We start from the raw sequence: 22,271 nt of genomic DNA, 5'->3' as shown, positions 1-22,271 counted from the left end.
GACCTGAAAATGTCTTAGGATTAAAAATGATCCTTTTATACTCTGATTTGCTTGGAAGTGTTTGTTTGGTTGAAACTTGTGAAATCATTTTACTTTACTTTATGGCCTGATTGAAAAAGTTGGAAAAGTCTCAATACAGGTTTTGAATTTTGCCTCTTTGCTCACTGGGATAAGAGCTCCCAGAATTACCAAGTTTGTATTGAACATATTAGGAGTTGTTACAAGTAACACTGTAATCATTTATGCAATTTTCATGAATACTCAAGGGATGGTAGTTCTTTCAGCTTTTGTTGAAATACAGATTTATTGCTGAAAACACTTGACATCGTTGTAAAGAAATGTCAAGTGTAGAAAATAGAATGTACTTTTCTTTTCGTTGTATAAAACATAAGCATTCATATGTTTTTCATAGTTTCTAACCAGGTATGTGGAAATTTTCTGTCATTCGGAAGGCAAATAATTCACACTGTGAGTCAAGCAAAAATCTATAACTATGAGTTTTAGTTGACTGTACTTTACAAATTTTAAATTAAATCATTAAAAGTATCTATTTTTCAATGAATAATTGTAAACCGCTCAAGAGGTTAAGAAACAAATACTAAACAAATGCTAAAGTTTCATTCATAAAGTTTTCATTTACAGTGTATTTCTCTGATTGTCTTATGGAGGGTCTCATAATGCCTCACCAAATTGCCACCCCATCCTCATTTTGTTCAAAGACAATATTTTAGAATTTAAAACTCTAAAATTTTTAATATTAGTACAGAAGATTAAAGTAATTTTGTTAGATTGGTTCTCATAATAAAACACATAAAAGAAGCACTATTTTCTGAATAGAATTGGAGTAGTTTTGATGTTATCTTCCTGACAATAAATAACTTGTACAGATATGGTAGTACCTTCAAAGCCACTGTTTCTTTAACAAAGGTCCCATAACATAACAACCTCTGTTCTTTCAAGTGAAATGTTTTTATCATGTTTGAATTAATTCATAAGTGCTCTTGGAGATTAGTAAAAAGGCCACCTCTCACTCCTGTAAAGGAAAGAGACAAAATACTTTTTCCTAAGCTTAGAAAAGATGAAGAATTGGCTCTTAAATCCCTAAATAGAGTTCAATGTTTGATTTTTATACATCCAATAGATAAAGTTCAGGTCATTGTTATAACATACCACACCATGCTCCCACTGTGCGCAAGCACACACACACATACAAACTCATACATAATGTATTTTTCTTTTAACCAGCTTTCCTTTGTGAAGTCATAGAACAAAAAAAATGCCTTTTGCTAGTATTCCTTTCTATTGGCTAAAAATAATAGACACAAATTAGTGACAAAATTATATATATATAGATATATAAATCCATATATATATCTATATATATCTGATTCTAAAAGTTACTGATTATATGGCTTTGAATATCACATTTAACCTCTTTGTATCTGAGAAAAACAGGCTAGATAATTACGCATAACTGCTGTGGTTTAGATTTTAGGTGTCTCTTGAAGGCCCTGTATCAGAGGCTTGGTTAGCAGCCTGTGAATCTGTTTGGGAGGTGGTGTAACCTTCAGGAGGTAAGGCCTTGTGCAGGGAAGTTAGATAACTGGTATGTGTCCTTGAAGGGGGCACTGGAGCCAGAACCATTCCTCTTTCTCTTGTTTATGGAGGAAATCTCCACCATGCACTTTGCCAGGAGATACCATGTAGCCACAGGCCCAAATCTGCATTGCCAAGTGACCCTGGCCTGAAACCTCTGAACCTGTAAGCCAATATAAATCTTTCTTCCTTCAAAGGTAATTATCTCAGGTATTTTATCAAAGCAATGCAAAACTAACACAATAATCTGTATGAATTTTTAGGAGAAATAAATAGATGAACATGTGAATTACTGTTATGTTTAGCTTCCAATAGACTTTAGAGGTTTTTATCATCATCGCCATCATTGTCATCATCATCATTTTAATAATTATCAGGCCATTATCATTACCAGCACAATCACTGTTACCACATTCTGAAATTCTGTTACATTGGATTTTATTAACCTTTTACCCAAATGCAGTATATTTAGTAGAAGGAAGTACCTAAATTTCTACATTGTATTTAGACAATTGTTTGCCCAAGTACTGGGGATTGACCTCAGGGCCTTCACATTGAGCTACATCTCCAGCCTTTTTTAAAAAATTTTGAGACAAAGATCCTAACTTGCACAGTCTGGGCTTGGACTTGCAGTCCTTTTGCCTCAACTTCTTAGAGTACTGGGACTGTAGACCTGCGGCACCATATGCCTGGCTGTGTTTGGCCATTTAATAGTTAGTTTTTAAGATCCTCAAAAGGCTAAACCTAACACTAAAATAAATATAATTTTAATACTGTTTCTCTTGACAATATAAAATGGAAGTTTGCATCTTTCCAGCATGCTGGAACACTGATATTTGCTAGCATACTATAGATAGAAACAGCCTTTTTCGAAACCTGTTTGTACTTACAAATCCAAACTTCATCGTCTGTGTTCTGGCAGTTTCCCTCCTGGGCATTTACTATATAGAAATGTGTCTGATATACACCAATATCATGGATGAAAATATTTATTGCAGCTGTATTCATAATAATTTCCAAAGAAAAACTAAGTGTAATTTATTCATAACTAGAATGGTTTCTTACTATAGTCAAACAATGTAGCACACATGGCAGTGAAAAAGGACTGAATTTCTGATAGATGCAGCAATGTGAATGATTTCAAATATAATAGTGAGTTGTGAAAGCCACATCTAAAATACATAGTGAGCAATTCTATTTATGATAGTTAAAAGGTATGCAAAATTTATATATGTTGATAGACATCAGCATGACATTTACTTTTTGAGGAAAATAATTGAGAGTTTTTATGGTGAAAACGATCTGCATGTGCATGTAAAAATTCAATCATTAGGCTATATGCTAAAATTAGTATATTCAGTGCATTTCCTGTAGTTCATTCTTTTTCAGAAAAAAAGAGGGAGAGATAAAAGGGAGCAGAGATAGAAAAAAAGAATGCCTGTTGTTAGTATAACTAAAATTTCTATTTTCTCCACTTATCTCTCATTTCAACTTCCTCTTTGTTCCAAGATATTATTGTTTCTTTCATTTTATGTTTGTGAATTAGAGAATGAGTTTTCCAAATTAGTCTGACTTAATCTAATTAGTATTGTTTTATCTCAAATTCATTTTGATATATATTTCTCATTCTTTGCCAAAGACTGGACTATATGTATATGTTATTTACTTCCCATAAGGTGACATGTGCCAGAAACAAAAACCATTTGACATAGTGACATATTGTTCTTAACATGCACTGTCTATCCTACCTTCTTAGAATGTAATTTTAAGCTATCTGAGATTTATTTTCAGGTAAATACACATTTTCTGAATGTGAGGGAAATTCATTACCTGGCATAAATACAGATACTAGTCCTCTCTAAACCTTAGCTCTCTTTCTGGTTGTAGTAAGCTATATTGAAGCCATCCTGCTTTTCCTTATATTTCTTTTATTAGAGTGGAGTGCAGATTTTTAATATCAGCAGCCAAATTTCTTTTTAGTTGTAGCCTTTAAAATTTCCTTTCTCTGAATCCTTTATATTCTCTGGCTCAGCAGTTTATCCTCCACCCCTTTACTTTCATTGTTTACACATCTGTCAGAAGATGGATATGACTGAGATTCAGATTGCATAGAATCAAAGAGAAATGTTCTGAATCCAAACTAGACAACACACCTAAGTTTTCAGGTTTAATCTAAAGTCTCAAATGAATACACAAGGTGACAGTGTTAAGAAGAAAAGAGGCTATAGTGTCCCCTGTAGAATTCCTCCACTTTTAGAATGTTCAGTCATTTTAATTAAACAGCACATTATGGAATCTTTTGAGTTCTAGGCATATGATTCACTCTGTTCCCTCAGATCATGTCTATTTATTTTGCAAGAGATGGGTCTTGACTTATGGAGTACCATGGGATTACTAAATCTATCACTGATTATCCGGGTTGGTTTTTTTTTTACCCATGGCTGATATTTTGATAAAGTTTTTGATACCATATTTGTGCTCAGTTGCATGTTGTTCTAGATAATTCTGACAATTATCTGAAATTAAGATACTAAGGAGCACAGAAGAGTTGTTTCCTTTTTCTGAGTAGCAAACACTGATGTTTTTCTGATCAGATGGCTTTGGATTTATCCTTACCCCCATCCAACCTTGCATTCCCTCCCTTGTCTGTTGTGTTCTTTCATCTTCTTCTGATATCTGACCTTAGTTTATTGGAATGGTTCTGTTCATATGGGCAGAGAATCCAAAATGCCCGAAAGGAGATTTTTTTTACTGGCCTGGTCCTTAGCTAATGACTGATCTTATGAGATGATGACAATCCATCTCTTAATATGCCAGAGTTCTGCAGTAGTGGGCTGAACAGAACTTTGTGGGGGATATTGTTTGCAGTTGTACCCTTTGGCACCCCTCCCCCTCAAAGATCTCTCCTGGGAGCTCTTTCTTAATCACTAGTAAAAGGCTCTTCTTTTCAGGACCTGTTTCTGTGGAATGTGACTGGAAACAAACTACAAGCCACATGACTAATTTCTTGTAGCTCATGGACATAATGAAATTTCTACAGAAACTTTAGTTCTTAGTAAAATTCTGAAGTATTTCCAGTACTGATATATTATATCAGATTGATACTTTCCTAAAATCATGACTGATATTTTAGGAACTAAGAATGATTGTGGCTTTGTTCTTAACAGAATCAATAAAGTTATATTCTCCTGAAAAAAAAAAAATGGAATCCTGAATGTAAGCTTCCTAATTTGCTTATAGTTTGATAGTGCGATTACATTGTTCGCTTTGAGGGGTAGAAAATCTTATTTTTGAAACTTCAAAAAGAGATATAGATTATTAGTTCATGTACTTTTTTGGTCTTATATTTTTATATAATAACATATGACAGCTGACAAAATAGGATCAAAGTGTTATTACAGCACTGGCTCTTTATAAGGGAACTTGATCAATGAAAATACCAAGAACTGGAGTACATTCAGAGGGAGCAGCCAGACGGGAGCAGAGATACTTGTCACAGTAATTGTAGATTGAGCTGGACCATAGTAATGGAACACTATGTCCTAGAAACTAACCAGGGAGTGACCACTATTGGGCTAACTGCATACCCCTGTGCTAGCAGCTGTTCCAGAAGGTTCTAAACCTAGAACAGAAGGAGCTCCTTCCTGTTTGGGTCTTCAGAATCCCTCCAGCTCCCTCTGCTGACCAGTTTTGTTAAGTGCCTGCTGGCAAAGGAGAAATCTTAGTTCTGCTTCAACTCCACAAAATAAGTGGTAAGAAATGTGGATTTGGGACCAAGAGGAATAATTGGTAACACTACATGTGTGGGTGCACCCATGCGATTTCTATTACTCTCACATTTAAAATAAATCAAATATTCAACTTATTGGTGGTGATTAATTCTATTTTAGAATCTACAGAGGGGTTTCCTAGATTGTTTATAAATCCAAAATTACAGTTTGCATTATATAGAAATACAGTATTATTTTTACTAACAGTAATATGACCTGATATCTCAAAATTCAACCATTTTTCTTCCTAAATTTTCTATTTTTATATTACTAAACTCTATTCTTCATTTTCTTCTGTTATGATGATATATGAAAAATGAGAGAAAGTAGGATATTTAATGTGTCATATCAAACAAAGGGTTTGATTTTATTTTAAGAATTGTTGGGCCAGGGATTTAGCTCAGTGGTTCCACCGCCTGCTTCACAAGCGCCAAGTCCTGAGTTTGATCCCTGGTTCCAAAACAAAAACAAAAAAAGAATTGTTAAAATTCATTTCCCCAGGAAAGTGAGAATGATAATGTTTGATGTGCTTACTCTATTTGCTTGTTTGTTTTTAATAGAAGAAATATTTTAATATTCTTTTTATCCTTAGAGGCATAAAGCATATCACATTTAGACTTTTCTTATTTTACAGATAAATTTGAGGGCCAAATGTTAGGGGTTACATATGAATGTCCACCCAAAGCCTCATTGGTTCAAAAGCATGGCTCATGGAAGGTGATTGGACTATGGGATGCTACAGTTGGCTAGTTAGGAGGTGGGGCCTGATTAGAGGTTGGTTACTGGGCATGACCTAGGAAATCTTCCTCCCCATCTCCTCCTTTTATGCTTCCAAGCCACCCATGATGTTAGCAGCTTTTCCTCCTCGGTACCTCTCTGCTATCCTGTTTCTGCTTTGGGTCTGGCCAACCAGGTATTGTAACAGTAACAAAAAGTAAACCTCTTCACCTTTAATTTTTGAGCATCAGATATTGTGTCCCAAGGATAAGAAAGTGACTAAGAACCTAGGTTATATGATACATATTGCTATATTTCCTTGCTACAAAATTCATGCATGCAGGAATCTGGGTATATAAATATCTAGTCATGTGCACTCTTTTCTGAAGTCATATGACATGGATGAAAATATGTGTGCAAGAAGTCACTCTCAAATTTAGTAACATACAACAATGAGCATTTAGTTAGCATAGACTTTTGCAGATTAGCAGTATCAAAGAGACTTATGAGTAGTTATGCAGACCTGGTTTTGACTTGGTGCTACCATTCACGTGTCTTTGTCTAGTTGGATAAGCAGCTTTATGGATCTAGGCTGTGTGCCTTCATCATTCTGCCTCAACTGTGACAATTAAGTTGACTTGAAACTATTATTTGATAATTAAAAGTCCAACATATTCGGTAAAATATAGGTAGTTCTCCACTCCCCAATTTTTCAACCAGGAAACACTTCTCTTCATCAGCTTCATAGGGAGACAAAGCTTTGAAATATGGAAATGATATGAATGAAGAAACACATTGGAGTTGAAAGGGATAATGGATGATATTGATACACCCCTGTCCCATCTGCTTGGTCTACACCTGTTGTTATCTGAAGATAGATCAAAGGAGATCCTAAATTCAAAGTCCATTTTTCAAGTGAGAGTAGCCTCATAAGCAAAAAAAAAAATATTATCTGACAATATTTTTTGCAGGAGAATGGAGAAAGAATTGGGTCCAATGGGAAGGAGTTTTGTCAGTGCTTACAATGATGGGACTGTAAAAGCAAATGTAAGAAGTAGAGGCTAGGAAAATATTGAGCATGTGTGTGTATGAGTGGAAGAGAGCAGTCTTGATAAGGTACAAATTGGCTCTTAGTGATTTTAGGAGTGATGGAGAAGAAATTGTTGAAGAGTGGCTGTCCAAGTTTCTGGGTATAGAGAGCACTATTCCCTAGGTAACTAAAGATCTAGTGTTGGTATGATTGATGTAACCAACATGTAACCATTATAACCTCTAATTTGTTTTCCTTCAATACTTTCATTGTTTATCTATAGTTGTGATGCTGCTGGAGATGAATAGTTTTCTTCATACTGCCTTGCTGGCATAGATTTTACTTCATTTTTACTTGCGGCTTAAGCATTGGTTTTTCGTGGCATTCAGAGTGAGTGACCATTTCTTCTTGGCAGTTTATAAACTAGAATAAATGGTTAGGAAGAAAGGTAAATGGTTTAAAACAAACATTAGTAGCTGTGTTCTGCCTTCCATATATTTGCCTGTGGGCTGACTTTTAATTTTTCTCATATAAATATGGGGACAGCACATAATTCTGAAAAGACACCTACACTTACTTGATAGTATTATTTGAGAACAAATAAAACCAAAGAATTGGGAAAAAGAAAAGTTTGAATTTGATTAAGAAGTGAGGGCTTTAAGTGACACTCCAGTGCCTTGGGCTGGAGTTTCAGAGAGTTGGCAAGGGAATTGAATTCCCCAGTGCTCAGGCTTATGACGGCAAGAATAAAGCTATTTTTATTCTCTAGGCAACAGCTTTCCTCTGCCAAATTTCCCAAGACTCATACAATGAGAGCATCCATCCCAAAACGATTAATGCAAATTTAGTAATTGTGCACATGGATCATTTCCCTGTCACCCATTTTATCCATAAAGCGTGGCTTTCTCTCCATGCACACATTGCTCATGTTTTGAGCCATTCACCTGTTGCTGGGGGCATGAAACAAATTACCTCTTTGTGTGAGGCTGCAGGAAGAAGAAATTATCACATTTGTGGCTGGCACCCATTACTAAACCAGGCATGTAATTATTTGAATCAGAATGATTGTATGAACAAAGTCAGATTTATCTTGGATATCAGAAGGAGAGCATCTGAGGTCTGATCCACAGCTGGACAATTTCCCAAAGGGAGAATGGGTAGGAGGATATAGGCTTCTGTTAAAAAAGATAAATTTTTGGCAGAAAAGATAGATTTCAGTAGAAGCCAATGAGACCTCAGGGGTTCTGGCTTTTGTAAAATTTTAAGTGAAGTGAGTGCAAGTGCAAGGTTTTGAGTTGAGAGCCCTGGGGAAGTTAATCACAAAAAGAAGTATTGTGTTGCCAGCCTCACAGTGTGGACTCCCCCAAAGCACTTCACACAAGAGCCTCAAACTTAATCAACCAACAAGGCTCAGAGGAGTGAGCCAGAAAGCCCCTTAGGGTTGTGATATCACTTTCAAGTTTCCAGGGAGCACTGATGCCTGCCTAATAGGGCCTTTCTGGAAAGGATGAGCTCCTATTCAGAGGGCACCAATCAAGTCTAAGCTGTGTTCAGTTGGAGCTTTAAATTGACAGTGCAAGGTAGAGTAGCCACAGTAAGGTATGAGCCTCCTCCTCTGAAACCATTTGCTGTTAAACAACGCATCACTTGCTGGCACTCCCATTTGCTAATCTGAGCAGATAGATGCTCACCCCACACTCCACTGACAGGGATAACAAAGTGTCCAGGGAATCTTTCTTCTACATCACAGGCTGTCAAGCCAACTTCCTGAGAGAAACATAATCTTTTAAGTGCCAGTTAATGCTTGTGTATTAAAAAGAAGTGAATTTGCTACTTGGAGAATGGAAAGAAACGTATACATACAGCAGATGGTTATTTGTAAGTGTCATCTAAAGGTGTTAGGCACAGAGGGTTGGGTGCCTTAATGCACCGCTTTCTCAAATACTTTACATTGTTTTTTTTTTTGAAAGGCAGCTGAATTGAAACCCTACCTTGACAGAAGCTTAGCTGTCTTTCTTCTCTTGTTACAATAAATTGGGAAAAGAATAATAACATGATCAAAATCACAGCGGAACAAAAACAGAAGGTTCCATTTGATAGGACTGTAGGGGAAAATTGCATGAATTGCACAGAGGCAGACAAAACTCAAAGATTACTGAGTGTTCTGTGGGGCACACTTTTCCTGGGATCAGGCTCTCTATTAGGTCCTATACCTTGCATCCTCTATCAACTGTTTAGTAATGCAAATAATTCTTGTCACATAAATAAAAATTTGCATTGTCTGGTAGAAGGCAGCTTATTCTTGCTATGTTAATATTCATCAAATTTACATCTATTTGCAAATTGATTGCAGCCTTCTTGATTGCCTATGTACATTTGAATAGTTTGAATTCCCCTTGAACCAGTTGTTATATCTTATTGGTTTCCTCGTTAATTAATGAGTTAAATAAAATATTTGGTAATACTCATTTTATATCTCTCTGCAAGTTATATTAAACTTTAAAAATATTATATTTATTAAAATCAATTTAGGGGACTTTTTGTTTTGTTTTTGTTTGGTTTCAATGCAATACTTATGTTAAATCTCTTTAAAATTAATTTTAGGCTGACAATATAATTTTTAAAATGAAGATTACAATCATTGGGTAGCAAAAATACAGGGTCAGACTGTTTTTCCCTTTAGTCTTTCAGGATGTTGGATATAGCATAGACAAGAAACTATGCTGCTAAAAAACTCTTCTATTTGTATGCTTTGATGCAACTTCACTGAAATGAATGTTGTCATAGAACAAAAGAAAAAAAATGAATTTAAGAGATTAATGGATTAGCTCTGTAGGCTATGTCTGCTTCATTATATAGCATACACATTCTCCAATAGCTACTTTTGACTACGAGCCAAGAAAAAGCTGTGTTCTGGTAGTGCATTATAGGTCACACTTGTGAAGTCACACCATACCACATTATTCACTTGAATGAGATTTATGTTGAAGGCTTTGATTTACAAGTCATGAATGTTTAGGAATCTGGCTTTCTGGAAAGCATTTTCTCCTTCCTTTCAATAATATTTTAAAATCAGTCAAATATAGTGTGTCTTAATAAACCAGAATGAATTCTCCAAGGAAAATTATAAATCCTTTCTTATTTTCCCTTCAAATTTAAATGTATCCAGGAGTAAGAAAAAGAAAGGGAACTCATAACCTATTTTCATGAAAGACTAATGGGATAACTTGAACTTACATTCAAATGCCTGATAGGTAGCTATTCAGAACCTTATTTACGGAGATGTTGATGAAACTTGAGGTTGAAGGTAAGGACTTTTGTTAAATCATTGGATAGATAAGGAAATATACAATAACATATTATTTAGTATTGGTTATCCCTTTCTGCTTGGTATTAATCTGTCCTAAGAAAGTGAGAAAAGAACAAAGGAAAAATCACTACTTAAAATTGTATCTATACTAGAAATTTACAACTAGCCTGCTATCTATATATGGTTTCATTTTCAGTGGTAAACTTTCTTGGCATAAAGAGCCAGGAAGTTCACTCTCTGAGGCCCTTTATTAGTTAAACTTTAGCATTCAAGACTTCTCACAGTATAACCTAAAGTTAACTCACAATCTTTTGTATCTTTAAAATTTAATCCATACTGTACTACTTTAATGAAACTAAACTGCTTGTATTTCTAGTGTATGTGCAATGCTTTGCTTTGAAAAAATGCTGGGAATTATTTCCATACTTATGTACATATTTTTTTCATCTTCTAACACAGTGCTTCTAAAACTCTTCTGTGGTGAAGGAAAGATTTTTGACAGTTCCTAGTTAGTTGTAGTTCAACACTGCAAAATAAAAAATAAATTTCCACAAATATAAAATAAGTATAAAAAGTCACATAAATATAAGCCCCAATTTGTTGTTGTTATTTTAATCAAAACACAATTTCAAATTGCTCTCAAAGCCTCTAAATCCTTTGAATCTTTGTACTTATGTCTTCACAAGCCAGTGACCACTATTTCCACTGACTGAAGGCAGTGGATTTAGGTTGGGTAAGCAGCATAGCAAAATTTTCCACACAGATTCTATGTGTTCCATTTTTTCCTACATATCTCTAAATAAAAGTGACATAAACTTTATTTGAAAGTAACCATTCAAAGTTGTTATTTTCCTTACAATTATTGACTTAATCTGTATCTTCTTAGAATTCTTGAATAATTGTGTTTCCACTTGAGGAGAACTGCAGCCCAAACTCCAACACTAAATCTTCAAATAAATGATTGTTGAATTGCAATTTTCTTAAATCCTTTGTTTGAAATAAGTTTTTAAAGATGTCAAATACCTATTTTTCTCTCCCACCTTTTTTTCTCCAAGAGTTAATTCTGACAGAAAGAAATGCCTCAAGAGACCATGAGATGCTTCTCTGAATTTGTAATAAATGGAATCCAAGTGTTTGAATGCCTACTATGTTTCAATTTTCCCAAATGCACTGTACTCCTATATTAGTTCTGTTCTGCCTGTCCATTTTACATTAAACTTAGGCAGACACAGTTTTAATTTCATTGGGATGAGTTTTTGTAACTCTTTTTTATTAGATGGAAAATATTTTCATAATTTTGCATTTTTCAGAAAGAATAACAAAATGAATATAGAAATTGATCCTGTAAAAATTCTGAGAAAAATTGCTTTTGCTACAAAGTCTACATAAACAAAAATATTATAAATGTAGGACTGATCATAGTATGGGACAAAAGATTTTTTTCAATCCATTACAATATTCATGGCTAAGATCCCTGTGGTAAAGACAGATTAACAAAAGAAAAGCAAAATATTTACTTACTGCTAAGTTTTGCATGACAGTAAAATCTTCAGAAATGAAGATATGAACAAGGGAAACAAAATTTTTATGCTTAAGTGTGATGAAGAGTTGACAGTCATACAAAAATATGGTTAGGCCAAAGGGGTATGACCTAGTAGTCACAGTCTGAGGGACTTGGTGAGCTTGTCCAGAAGACTTTGTCTCTCTTCTTGGATGACTGTGTTCCTTTCCTGTATGTAAAGGACAAGGTTCCTCTGGAATGGGGATTTTCTTCAGAGGATGGTGAGAGATTTCTTCCATGGCTTGATTCAAGGGGGTTGGGTAGGGGAAGGAGAGATTAACTGTCCCACTTCTGCAGTTTCCTTAAATGCCAAGGAGCCATATTTGGGGGTATCATTTCTTGAATTGGATGATTAACCATGATATATCTGGTTTCAGACTCTTGAGCTCTATAAAAAAACATTCTATTCATCTAAATATTGATGTTCAAACTTATTCACTGTGCAGAAAAAGTTTCAAGATTTAAAAAAAAATTAGAGGAATCAAATGAAAATAAACCACATCACAGTCATTAAGATAGTGGCACTCACTTTGAGTAGCTGTTCATGAAAGTGATTGCTAAATTGTTAAGTTTCCTACAAATTAAGAATTTTATATATTTGTAGACTGTAATTATTGGAAAACTTATTTTTTGAATTATGGCTGTCAATTTCTGAATGCAATGAGCCTTGTATAGGGTATGTTTTGTAGAAGTTGTTGGAGTAGTTTTGGAAAGGTGCTAAAGGCTACTTTATGACACCTATCAGTAAGATTTGCTAGCCTGAGGATGACATTTTTCTTTCAAGAATAAAGTAAAGCTAATCAGATACAAAAGTCCATTATCTGATGAGAAAAGTGACAATATCATAGCTGTCAAAATGAAATATACCCTTAAGTGAAATAAATAGGACACACGTGTAAATACCAGTTTCTCTAGTGTGAGAAACTGAAAGCGTAAATAAGGAGTAAAATGATTAAAATGAATAATTGATAATGTGAAATAGGAAAAAGGTTCAAAGGTATAGGGGTGGACCAGTTTTCCATCAACCAACAGGGCAGGGTGAGGAGGACCCCCACCCCCCCACCCCGCCACAGGCCCACCAGCTGATGGCTGGGCTGAGTGGGTCCAAGCGTTTGCAGACCGGGACCTGTTTGCTCCAGGTTGCTCCACCAGCTTTCCACCAGCCACCAGGACAGTTTGAGGAGGATCCCCCCACCCCCGGACAGGCCCCCCAGCTGACGGCTGGGCCACGTGGGCACCTCCAACAATAACCCCCATCCCCCCGGCCTCTGGCCTTTTGGGTATGCAGCTACTTGGCTACACACTGTAGAGGCACAGGGGGACAAAAGCCATTGTCCTGTGCTCCAGAAGTGAACAACAGAGAGAGTGCCTGTCTCAGGCTCCCTGATGAAAACAAGCCCACTGGAAAAGTGAAAGAAATCTCTGCGATAAAGGTATACCAGACAACTGTGATTGGTAAATTGGAGGGATTATCAGCTCCCATCGTGAACTGGATTTTCTTCAGGAGAAAAGGAGCTGAAACCTGCAGTAGAAACTTGCATAGTGCAACCCTGTAGGAGGACAGGGACCTCAACTTGGGACTTGGGACCAGAAATCTGCCTGAATCTCACAGGTCTGGGACTAGCTTACTGGGACTCATTGACTTATAACTGCACACTGCTGCCCATGTTGTCTACTGTGACAGCAGAGACACACCTTGAAGGAGGCCCTTTAATTTTTAAAGATGATAGATTAATAACTACCACAAAGTGTCATTCTTTAAGAGGTATTTGATGCTATGGTGTTGCTGATTGTATGACTTGGGCTATGGTGTCATGCTTTATCTAAACAGTTTTCCTTCCTGGTATAATGAAAATGAGATAGCCTCAGAGTCATTAGAGACTCAAAACCGAAAGACCAGCTATATCTGGTAGACACCTCTGAGAAGCAATCATTCTGTAAGGGTTTTAAACAGATCAACAAAGATACTTACAATAAACAATTTCATAATATCAACCCAGGAACTAAACCAAGGACAGTACCAAAAACAAAAATGAGAAGGCATTTAAGCAAGTCACAACCCCAGACTTCCACCCCACAAAAGGCAATTTCTGGGGGAAATGAGGTGCAAAAGTCTGATAATCAACCACCTGGACACCCTGAACTGATAGCACAGGAAGTAACAAAACAGAAGAAAGAGGCTCTAGAAAAATTCAAAGCAGAAATAATCTCCCAGATAACTACAGAGATGGTGAACAGAGTGAAAGGCATGATTAGAGGCTCTAGAACAGAAACTGATAAAAAAATAGATGAGCTCAGAAACATGCTGGAAGCCATGAATACCCAGCATAAGAAAGAAATGGAAACCATGATCGCCCAACATCAGAAAGAAATGGAATCCATGAAACAGATTCAAACAGATATTCAGGAGATTAAAAACACCATTGAAAGCATGCAGAGCAGATTAAGGGAGTCTGAAGGTAGAATATCAGATATAGAAGACAGGATTGTGGTGAAGGACTATGAAAACAGAGATTTCTTAAAAATAGTAAGGGACCACGAGAGATCAATTCAACAGCTGCTAGATGATACAAAGAAGAATAACATAAAACTGATAGGAGTCCACAAAAAAACAGGAGCAAGTACAACTGATATAAAAACTGTTCACAGAAGTAATAGTAGAAAACTTCCCAGACAGAGGTAGAGAATTGTACATACAGATAAGCGAGGCATATAGAACTCCACCCAGCCATGATCAAAAAAAATCTACACCTAGACATATAATAGTCAAGATCCCAGAAACCCAACAGAAGAACAAAATCCTACAGGGAGTTAGAGAAAAGAAACAAATCACCTATAAAGGAAAGCCCATCAGAATCATGGCAGACTTCTCAACACAAACCCTCAAATCAAAGAGAGCCTGGAATGAAGTATTTCAAGCCTTAAAAGAAAATAACTTCCAACCTAGACTGTTGTATCCTGCAAAATTATCTTTCAAAATTGATGGGGAAATTAGATACTTCCATGACAAAGAACACCTGAGAAATTTCATGAACACCAAACCAGCATACCAAACAATTCTAAGCAATATCCTAGAAAAAGGCAACGAAGGTCACAACTCCATGAGGCTCAACAGAGGGAAGCCACCAGACAAGGCAAGAAACTAAACGGAAAGGTGAAAAAGAAATAAGAGCCAACAATATTAAAACATCATGACAAGGATCAGTCAATATCTCTCAATTATAACTATCAATGTTAATGGCCTCAATTTACCAATCAAAAGAAGTAGACTGGCAGAATGGATTAAGAAGCAAAATCCAGCAATATGCTGTATACAAGAAACACACCTAACTCAAAAAGAAATTCATAGACTGAAAGTAAAAGGATGGAAAATGGCTCTCCACGCAACAGGAACCCAGAAAAAAGCAGCGGTAGCAATCTTATTTGCAGACAAAGTAGATTTCAAACCAAAATTAATTAAGAGAGACAAAGATGGTCATTACATCCTTGGGAAGGGAACAATACAAGAGGAAGAGATGACAATCCTAAATATATATGCATCAAATATGAATGCCCCCAACTATACAAAACAAATATTAATGGACATGAAAAACCAAATAAGCACTAATACAGTTGTAGTTGGGGACCTCAGTACCCCACTATCACAATAGATAGGTCATCTAGACAAAAAATTAACAATGAAATTCTAGAACTGAACCAAGCTATTGAACAAATGGACTTAAAAGATATTTACAGAGTGTTCCACCCCATAAAATCAGAATACACATTCTTTTCAGCTCCACATGGGTCATTCACCAAAATAGACCATATACTAACTCACAGGACATGTCTAAGTCAATGTAAAAGAATTGAAATTACCCCTTGTATATTATCAGACCACAGTGCAATAAAATTGGAGATCAATAACATAAGAAACCACAAAATCCCTACAAACACAGGGAAACTGAATAACACCCTCTTGAACAACCAATGAGTCACAGAAGAAATTAAAGAAGAAATTAGACAGTTTCTACAAGTAAATGAAAATGCCACTACATCATACAGGAATCTATGGGACACAATGAAAGCAGTTCTACATGGGAAATTCATAGCAGTGAATGCCCATATTAGGACAACAGAGAGAACTCAGATAAATAATCTAATGCAGAACCTCAAACTCCTAGAAAAAGAAGAGAATAACAAACCCAAAGCCTACACAAGAGAGAAAATTATAACGATCTGAGCAGAAATCAATGCAATGGAGACTAAGAGAACGATACAAAAAATTGATCAAAGAGTTGGTTTTTTGAAAGAATAAATAAAATCGATAAACCTTTAGTCAACCTTATCAAAAAAGGAAAGAAAAGACTCAGATCCACGCAATTAAGAATGAAAAAGGGGAAGTCACAACAGAACGAGCAGAAATCCAGAGGATCATCAATACTTACTTCAAGAACCTGTACTCTAATAAAGTGGAAAACACAGAAGAAATGGACAGATTCCTAGATACATATGAATTGCCAAAGTTAAATGAAGAAGATATAAAAATTCTAAACACCCCAATTACAATGAATGAAATTGAAAATGTAACAAAAAATTTACCAACAAAGAAAAGCCCAGGTCCTGATGGCTTCACTGCTGAATTCTACAAGACATTTAAGAAGAACTAATGCCATTACTCTTTAAACTCATCAAGGAAATTGAAAGGGAAGCAAAGCTTCCAAACTCATTCCTGGAAGCAAGTGTTACTTTGATTCCAAAACCAGGGAAAGACCCAACCAAAAAAGAGAACTACAGGCCAATCTCCCTAATGAACATAGATGCAAAAATCCTCAACCAGATACTGGCAAACAGAATACAGAGGGTCATCAAGAAGATCATTCACCCTGAACAAGTCAGATTTATCCCAGGGATGTAAGGATGGTTCAACATACATAAATCAATAAATGTAATACACTATATTAACAGAGTCAAGGACAAAAACCATATGATCATCTCAATAGATGCAGAAAAGGCATTCGACGAAATCCAACATGCATTCATGATAAAAAACCCTCCAGAAAATTGGAATAGAAGGTCTTTATCTCAACCTGATTAAGGCTATCTATGAAAAACCAACAGCCAACATCATACTAAATGGTCAAAAACTGAAAACTTTCATGCTAAAATCAGGAACAAGACAAGAATGCCCACTATCACCACTCTTGTTCAATATAGTTCTGGAAACATTAGCCACAACAATTAGAAAAGAGAAAGAAATAAAAGGAATGAAGACAGGAAAGGAAGAAGTTAAACTGTCATTATTTGCTGATGATATGATACTTTACATAGAAGACCCAAAAAAATCTACCAAAGGACTTCTAGACTTAATTGACAGATTCAGTAGAGTAGCTGGATATAAGGTCAACACTCAAAATACAATAGCCTTCTTATACACAAATAGCAGACTCATTGAGAGAGAAATTATGGAAACAACTCCTTTTACAATAGCATCCAAAAAAATGAAATATCTAGGAATCAATCTAACAAAGGAAGCAAAAGACCTCTACACTGAAAACTACAGCACTCTGAAAAAGGAGATCAAGGAGGATATAAGAAAATGGAAAGACATCCCTTGTTCCTGGGTAGGAAGAATCAATATAGTGAAAATAGCCATACTTCCAAAACTGCTATATAGATTTAATGCAATGCCGATTGAAATTCCAACAATATACTTCACAGAGCTAGAGAGAACAATCCAAAAATTCATTTGGAAACAGAAGAGACCTAGAATAGGAAAAGCAATTCTGGGCAAGAGACATGGCTGAGGGTATCACAATCCCCAACTTGAAACTATACCACAAACTACTGTGATAAAAACAGCATGGTACTGGCAAAGAAACAGGTTCGAGGATCAGTGGAATAGATTAGAAGATGGAAAACAACTCCAGACATACTCAGCCACCTCATCTTTGACAAAGGAGCCAACCACCCTCACTGGAGGAAAGATGGCCTGTTTAATAAATGGTGTTTGAAAAACTGGATTTCAACCTGTCAGAGATTAAAACTAGACCCATATCTATCACCATGCACTAAACTAAGATCTAAATGGGTTAAAGATCTAAATATTAAGACAGAAACACTAAACTTCCTGGAAGATAAGTTAGGTAGAACTCTTGAAGATATTGGCATAGGAAAAGACTTTATGAACAAAACCTCAGTATCACGGGAACTAGCAGAAAGAATCAACAACTGGAATTTCATCTCATTGAAAAGCTTCTGCACTGAAAGAGAAACCACCAACAGAGCTAACAGACAACCTACAATGTGGGAAAAATTTTTTTAGCAGATGTAACTCAGACAAAGGGCTACTATCTAGAATATATAAAGAACTGAAAAAAATCAGACCTCCCAAATTCAAAGACCCAATTCAAAAAAGGGCATCTGAAATGAACAGACATTTCTCAGACAAAGAAGTAAAAGCAGCAAATAAACATATGAAAAAATGTTCAACATCACTGGCCATTTGAGAGATGCAGATGAAAACAACACTGAGATTCCACCTCACCCCAGAAAGAGTGGCTGCTATCAAGAAATCAACCAATAACAAATGCTGGTGGGTGTGTGGAGAGAAAGGAACCCTTCTCCATTGTTGGTGGGAGTGCAGACTGGTGCAACCACTGTGGAAATCAGTATGGAGATACCTCAAAGAACTAGGGCTAGAGGTCCCATTTGACCCAGCTATTTCCCTGCTGAGTATTTTCGCAAAAGAATTAAAAGAATCATATCACAGAGATATGTGTACCCATGTTTATTGTGGCACAGTTTGTAATAGCTAAAGCTTGGAAACAGCCCAAGTGCCCATCAACTGGAAACTGGATAAAGAAGATGTGGTTATTTTATAAAATGGAGTACTACTCAGCCTTAAAGAATGAGAAACTAGAGTCATTTATAGCTAAATGGATGTATACTGAGGCCATACTCTTAAGTGAAATAAAGACACATGTGTAAATACCAAATAGTTTTTCTAGTGTGAGAAACTGAGAGTGTAAATAAGGACTAAAAGGATCAATAACTAATAATTGATACTTTGAAATCGGAAAAGGTCCAAAGGGGTAGGGGTGGTGGGAGGGGAAGGGGAAAGGGAAGAATGGAAAGGAAAAATTATGAGAAAAGAAAAAAAATGGAAATGAAGTATGTAAATAAGGAAGGGTTTGGGGTGAAGGGTGCACAGGTTATGGGGAAAAAATAAGAACCAAGATACATCAAGTACAGGTACAAGCACCCAAAGATAAATGTAAATGTATTGTATACCTAAAATGTACCAATAAAAGAATTTAAGAAAAAAAAAAGGTATAGGGGTGGTGTGAGGGGAAGGGGAAAGGAAAGAAGGGAAAGGAAAAATTATGAGAAAAGAAAAAAAGGAAACTAAATCTATGTAAATAGGGAAAGGTGGAGGGGATGAAGGGCATACTGGTAATGGGGAAAAAATAAGAACTAAGATACATCATATACAGGTACAAGCACGCAATGATAAATGTAAATGCATTGTATACCTAAAATGTACGGATAAAATAATTTTAAAAAATGAAATATAGTCCTGTAAGAGGGTCATCTAGGAAAATGATGAAGAATAAATATGAAAAAATAATCTTAGAAACAAATTGAAAAGAACTACCTTTTTCCTTTAAGCATAACAATCAATCAATATTTTAACACAAATATGTCATCAAAAACTTCAGAGTTATAGTACAAGTGCTTAAAACATCAACAGTAAATGGGTATCCCATTCTTAAGAGAATGTTCCAAATACTACTGAAGTATGTACATTGGGTCGATAATGTTGAAATCCACACTTTAATTTCTTAATTTAAAATGTGTTTGTTTCAAAATTCAATCTGTATTTAAAACAATATATTCTCTCTCTGTGAGGGTATTAGACTGAGATGCTATAAAAGATCTCAAAATGCAAGAGCTTGTAAAGGACAGATATTTATTTTTTTTGCAGATAAAAATTTCAAGGAATGGAGGAAGTAAAAGTCAGATTTCTCAGCCCCATGATGGTCAATTCATCTCCGTGGTGCGTTGTTGCCTAGGTGCTGTCCTCATCTGCCCAAGCAAAGTTGGCTAAACTCCATCCCACACTCTATTAGAAGAGTAACAGACAAGGAGGTGCAAGGCGAGCAGCTTTATTACGAGGAAATACTCAAGCAATTGCATACCCCATCTCTGCTCCTTTTTCACTGCAAAAATTTAATTACATCATCCCACTTAGTTTCAAGAGAGGCTGACAACTGAGATCTTTAGCAGTACTGATATGAGCCTTGTTACTACTGGGCAGATTGGGAGGAAGAAGGGGGAAGAAAATACTGTGGGATAATGAGCACATATATATATATATATATATATATATATATATATGTATGTATTTTACATATATGTGTGAATATGTGATTAAAATTAGAGGAATTTAAATGAAAAATAAATTTTATTTTCTTTTTTCATTTCTTTAGTCCTACTACTAATTTTTGTGGACTTTTCAGATATTTTTATACTTACTGGAAATATCCAGGTTACTATTTCTTCCTCTTTAGAAAGAACCAAGAGAGATTATGTAAAGGTGCAAATTTCCAATGATGAAAGTCATTATATTGTATACCTAAAATGTACCAATGATTAGAATGAATAATCGATAATGCAAAATAGGAACAAAAGGTCCAAAGGGGTAGGGGTAGTGGGAGGGGCAGGGGAAAGGAAAGAAGGGAAAGGAAAAACGATGAGAAATGGAAAAAATGGAAATAAAGTCTTTGTAAATAGGGAAGGGTGGAGGGGGTGAAGGGAGGGCTAGGAATGGGGAAAAAATAAGAACCAAGATGCATTATGTAAAGGTACAATTCCCAATGAGAAATGTAATTGTGTTGTATACCTACAATGTACCAATAAAAGAATTTAATAAAAAACAATAAATAAAATAAAAAGTAAACTTTACTATATATACCCTTTTGTGCAGGGTTTTTTTTTCTCCTTTGATTGTTGCTGCTGTTACTTAATTTATTCTGGAAATATTTCTGTATCAGGATATAAATATGTTACATTTTCACTTTTAGTAGCAGTGCATTGTCTAGTGTATAACTGAGTAATAATTTATTCAGTGTCTTACTATTGAATATTTTGTAATCTGAAAGATATTCTCACTATTTTCTTCTTTATGATCAGTTCTGCAATGAAATTTCTTTATACATCTTTTCATAGGTATGAATATCTCTACATAGTCCTTCTTAATCTTTATTGAATATAATATACATTATTCTACAGAATACACCCATTTTAAACCCTATATATATTTTGCTGAGTTATAGTACTGTATTCAGTCATGTAATGATCATGATAAACCAGGTTTGAAACTTTTTTATCACCTTTAAAAAGTTGCCTTTTGTCACCTAGACCCTGACATTCATTTATTTGCTGTTGCTTTAGATTTTACTTTTCTAAAATTTTCACATAAATGGGATTATGTAAGAGGATTCATTTCTGTATTGATTTTTTCAGCACAATTAATTTTTAAACCTTTCTCTTAGTCGATTTTCTCATTGCTGAGACAAGATACCTGACATCCACAAGTTAAGGGAGGAAAGGTTTATTTGGCTTACAGCTCTTGGAGGTTTCAGTCCATAGTTGGCTGGCTCTAAGTGGCATATGGGAGAGCAGCATCACAGAGGTGAAACAGTTCATTGCAGGGAAAGACATCAAAGGCAACACGGAACCTCACAGTACCTTTCTGTCCTTTTCATCTTATCAAGACCACTTAGGCCAGATTGCACTAATACCCTTAATCCTAGTGCCCTTCAATTATTCCAGCATCACACATTCTAGATCCAGCCACCTGTAAAAAAGCCCCACCTATGACTGCATAACGCTTTGGGGGTACATCTAAGCACAAGCCATAAAAACTTTGTTCTGAAGAAAAATTTAGACTTACAAAAAGGTTATAAAATGGTATAGAAGTTACATTGCTTCCTCTAATATTAATAACCTCTTACCAAAGAATTATTAAAACTAAGAAATTAATACTACAGTAATATTTTAATTTTAGGTATATTGTACATAATAGGAAGAACCAAAGCTATATCAATACAAATATATCTATACAAGTAATTATTGCATATAGTTTTTTTTTTTTTTTTGGTACCAGGGATCGAACTCGGATCCTTGCGCTTGCGCAGCAGGCGGCGAAACCACTGAGCTAAATCCCCGGCCCATTATAGTTTAAAGAAAATTGTTACATTACTGTTTGTATAGTAGATAAACACAACACTAATTCATAAATTC

The 22,271-nt window shown here is 35.5% G+C and overlaps 1 long non-coding RNA gene across 1 annotated transcript in view; it reads left to right on the top strand.

Moving 5' to 3' along the window:
- LOC147830393 (uncharacterized) overlaps positions 1-20,323 on the top strand; it is a 74,235-nt gene extending 53,912 nt beyond the window's left edge. Inside the window, exon 6 of the long non-coding RNA XR_015452298.1 lies at positions 19,951-20,323. This is a non-coding gene — a long non-coding RNA (uncharacterized LOC147830393). The remainder of the gene's footprint in view (positions 1-19,950) is intronic.
- The last annotated feature ends 1,948 nt before the right edge of the window (positions 20,324-22,271 follow it).

The sequence above is a fragment of the Heterocephalus glaber genome, unplaced genomic scaffold (genome assembly GCF_053883595.1).
Source record: "Heterocephalus glaber isolate CG9 unplaced genomic scaffold, H.glaber_assembly_v1.0 deba00000122, whole genome shotgun sequence".
Taxonomy (NCBI): Eukaryota; Metazoa; Chordata; class Mammalia; order Rodentia; family Bathyergidae; genus Heterocephalus; species Heterocephalus glaber.
Note: the sequence above shows the minus strand (reverse complement) of the source record. Positions and strands in the feature narration are given on the sequence as shown.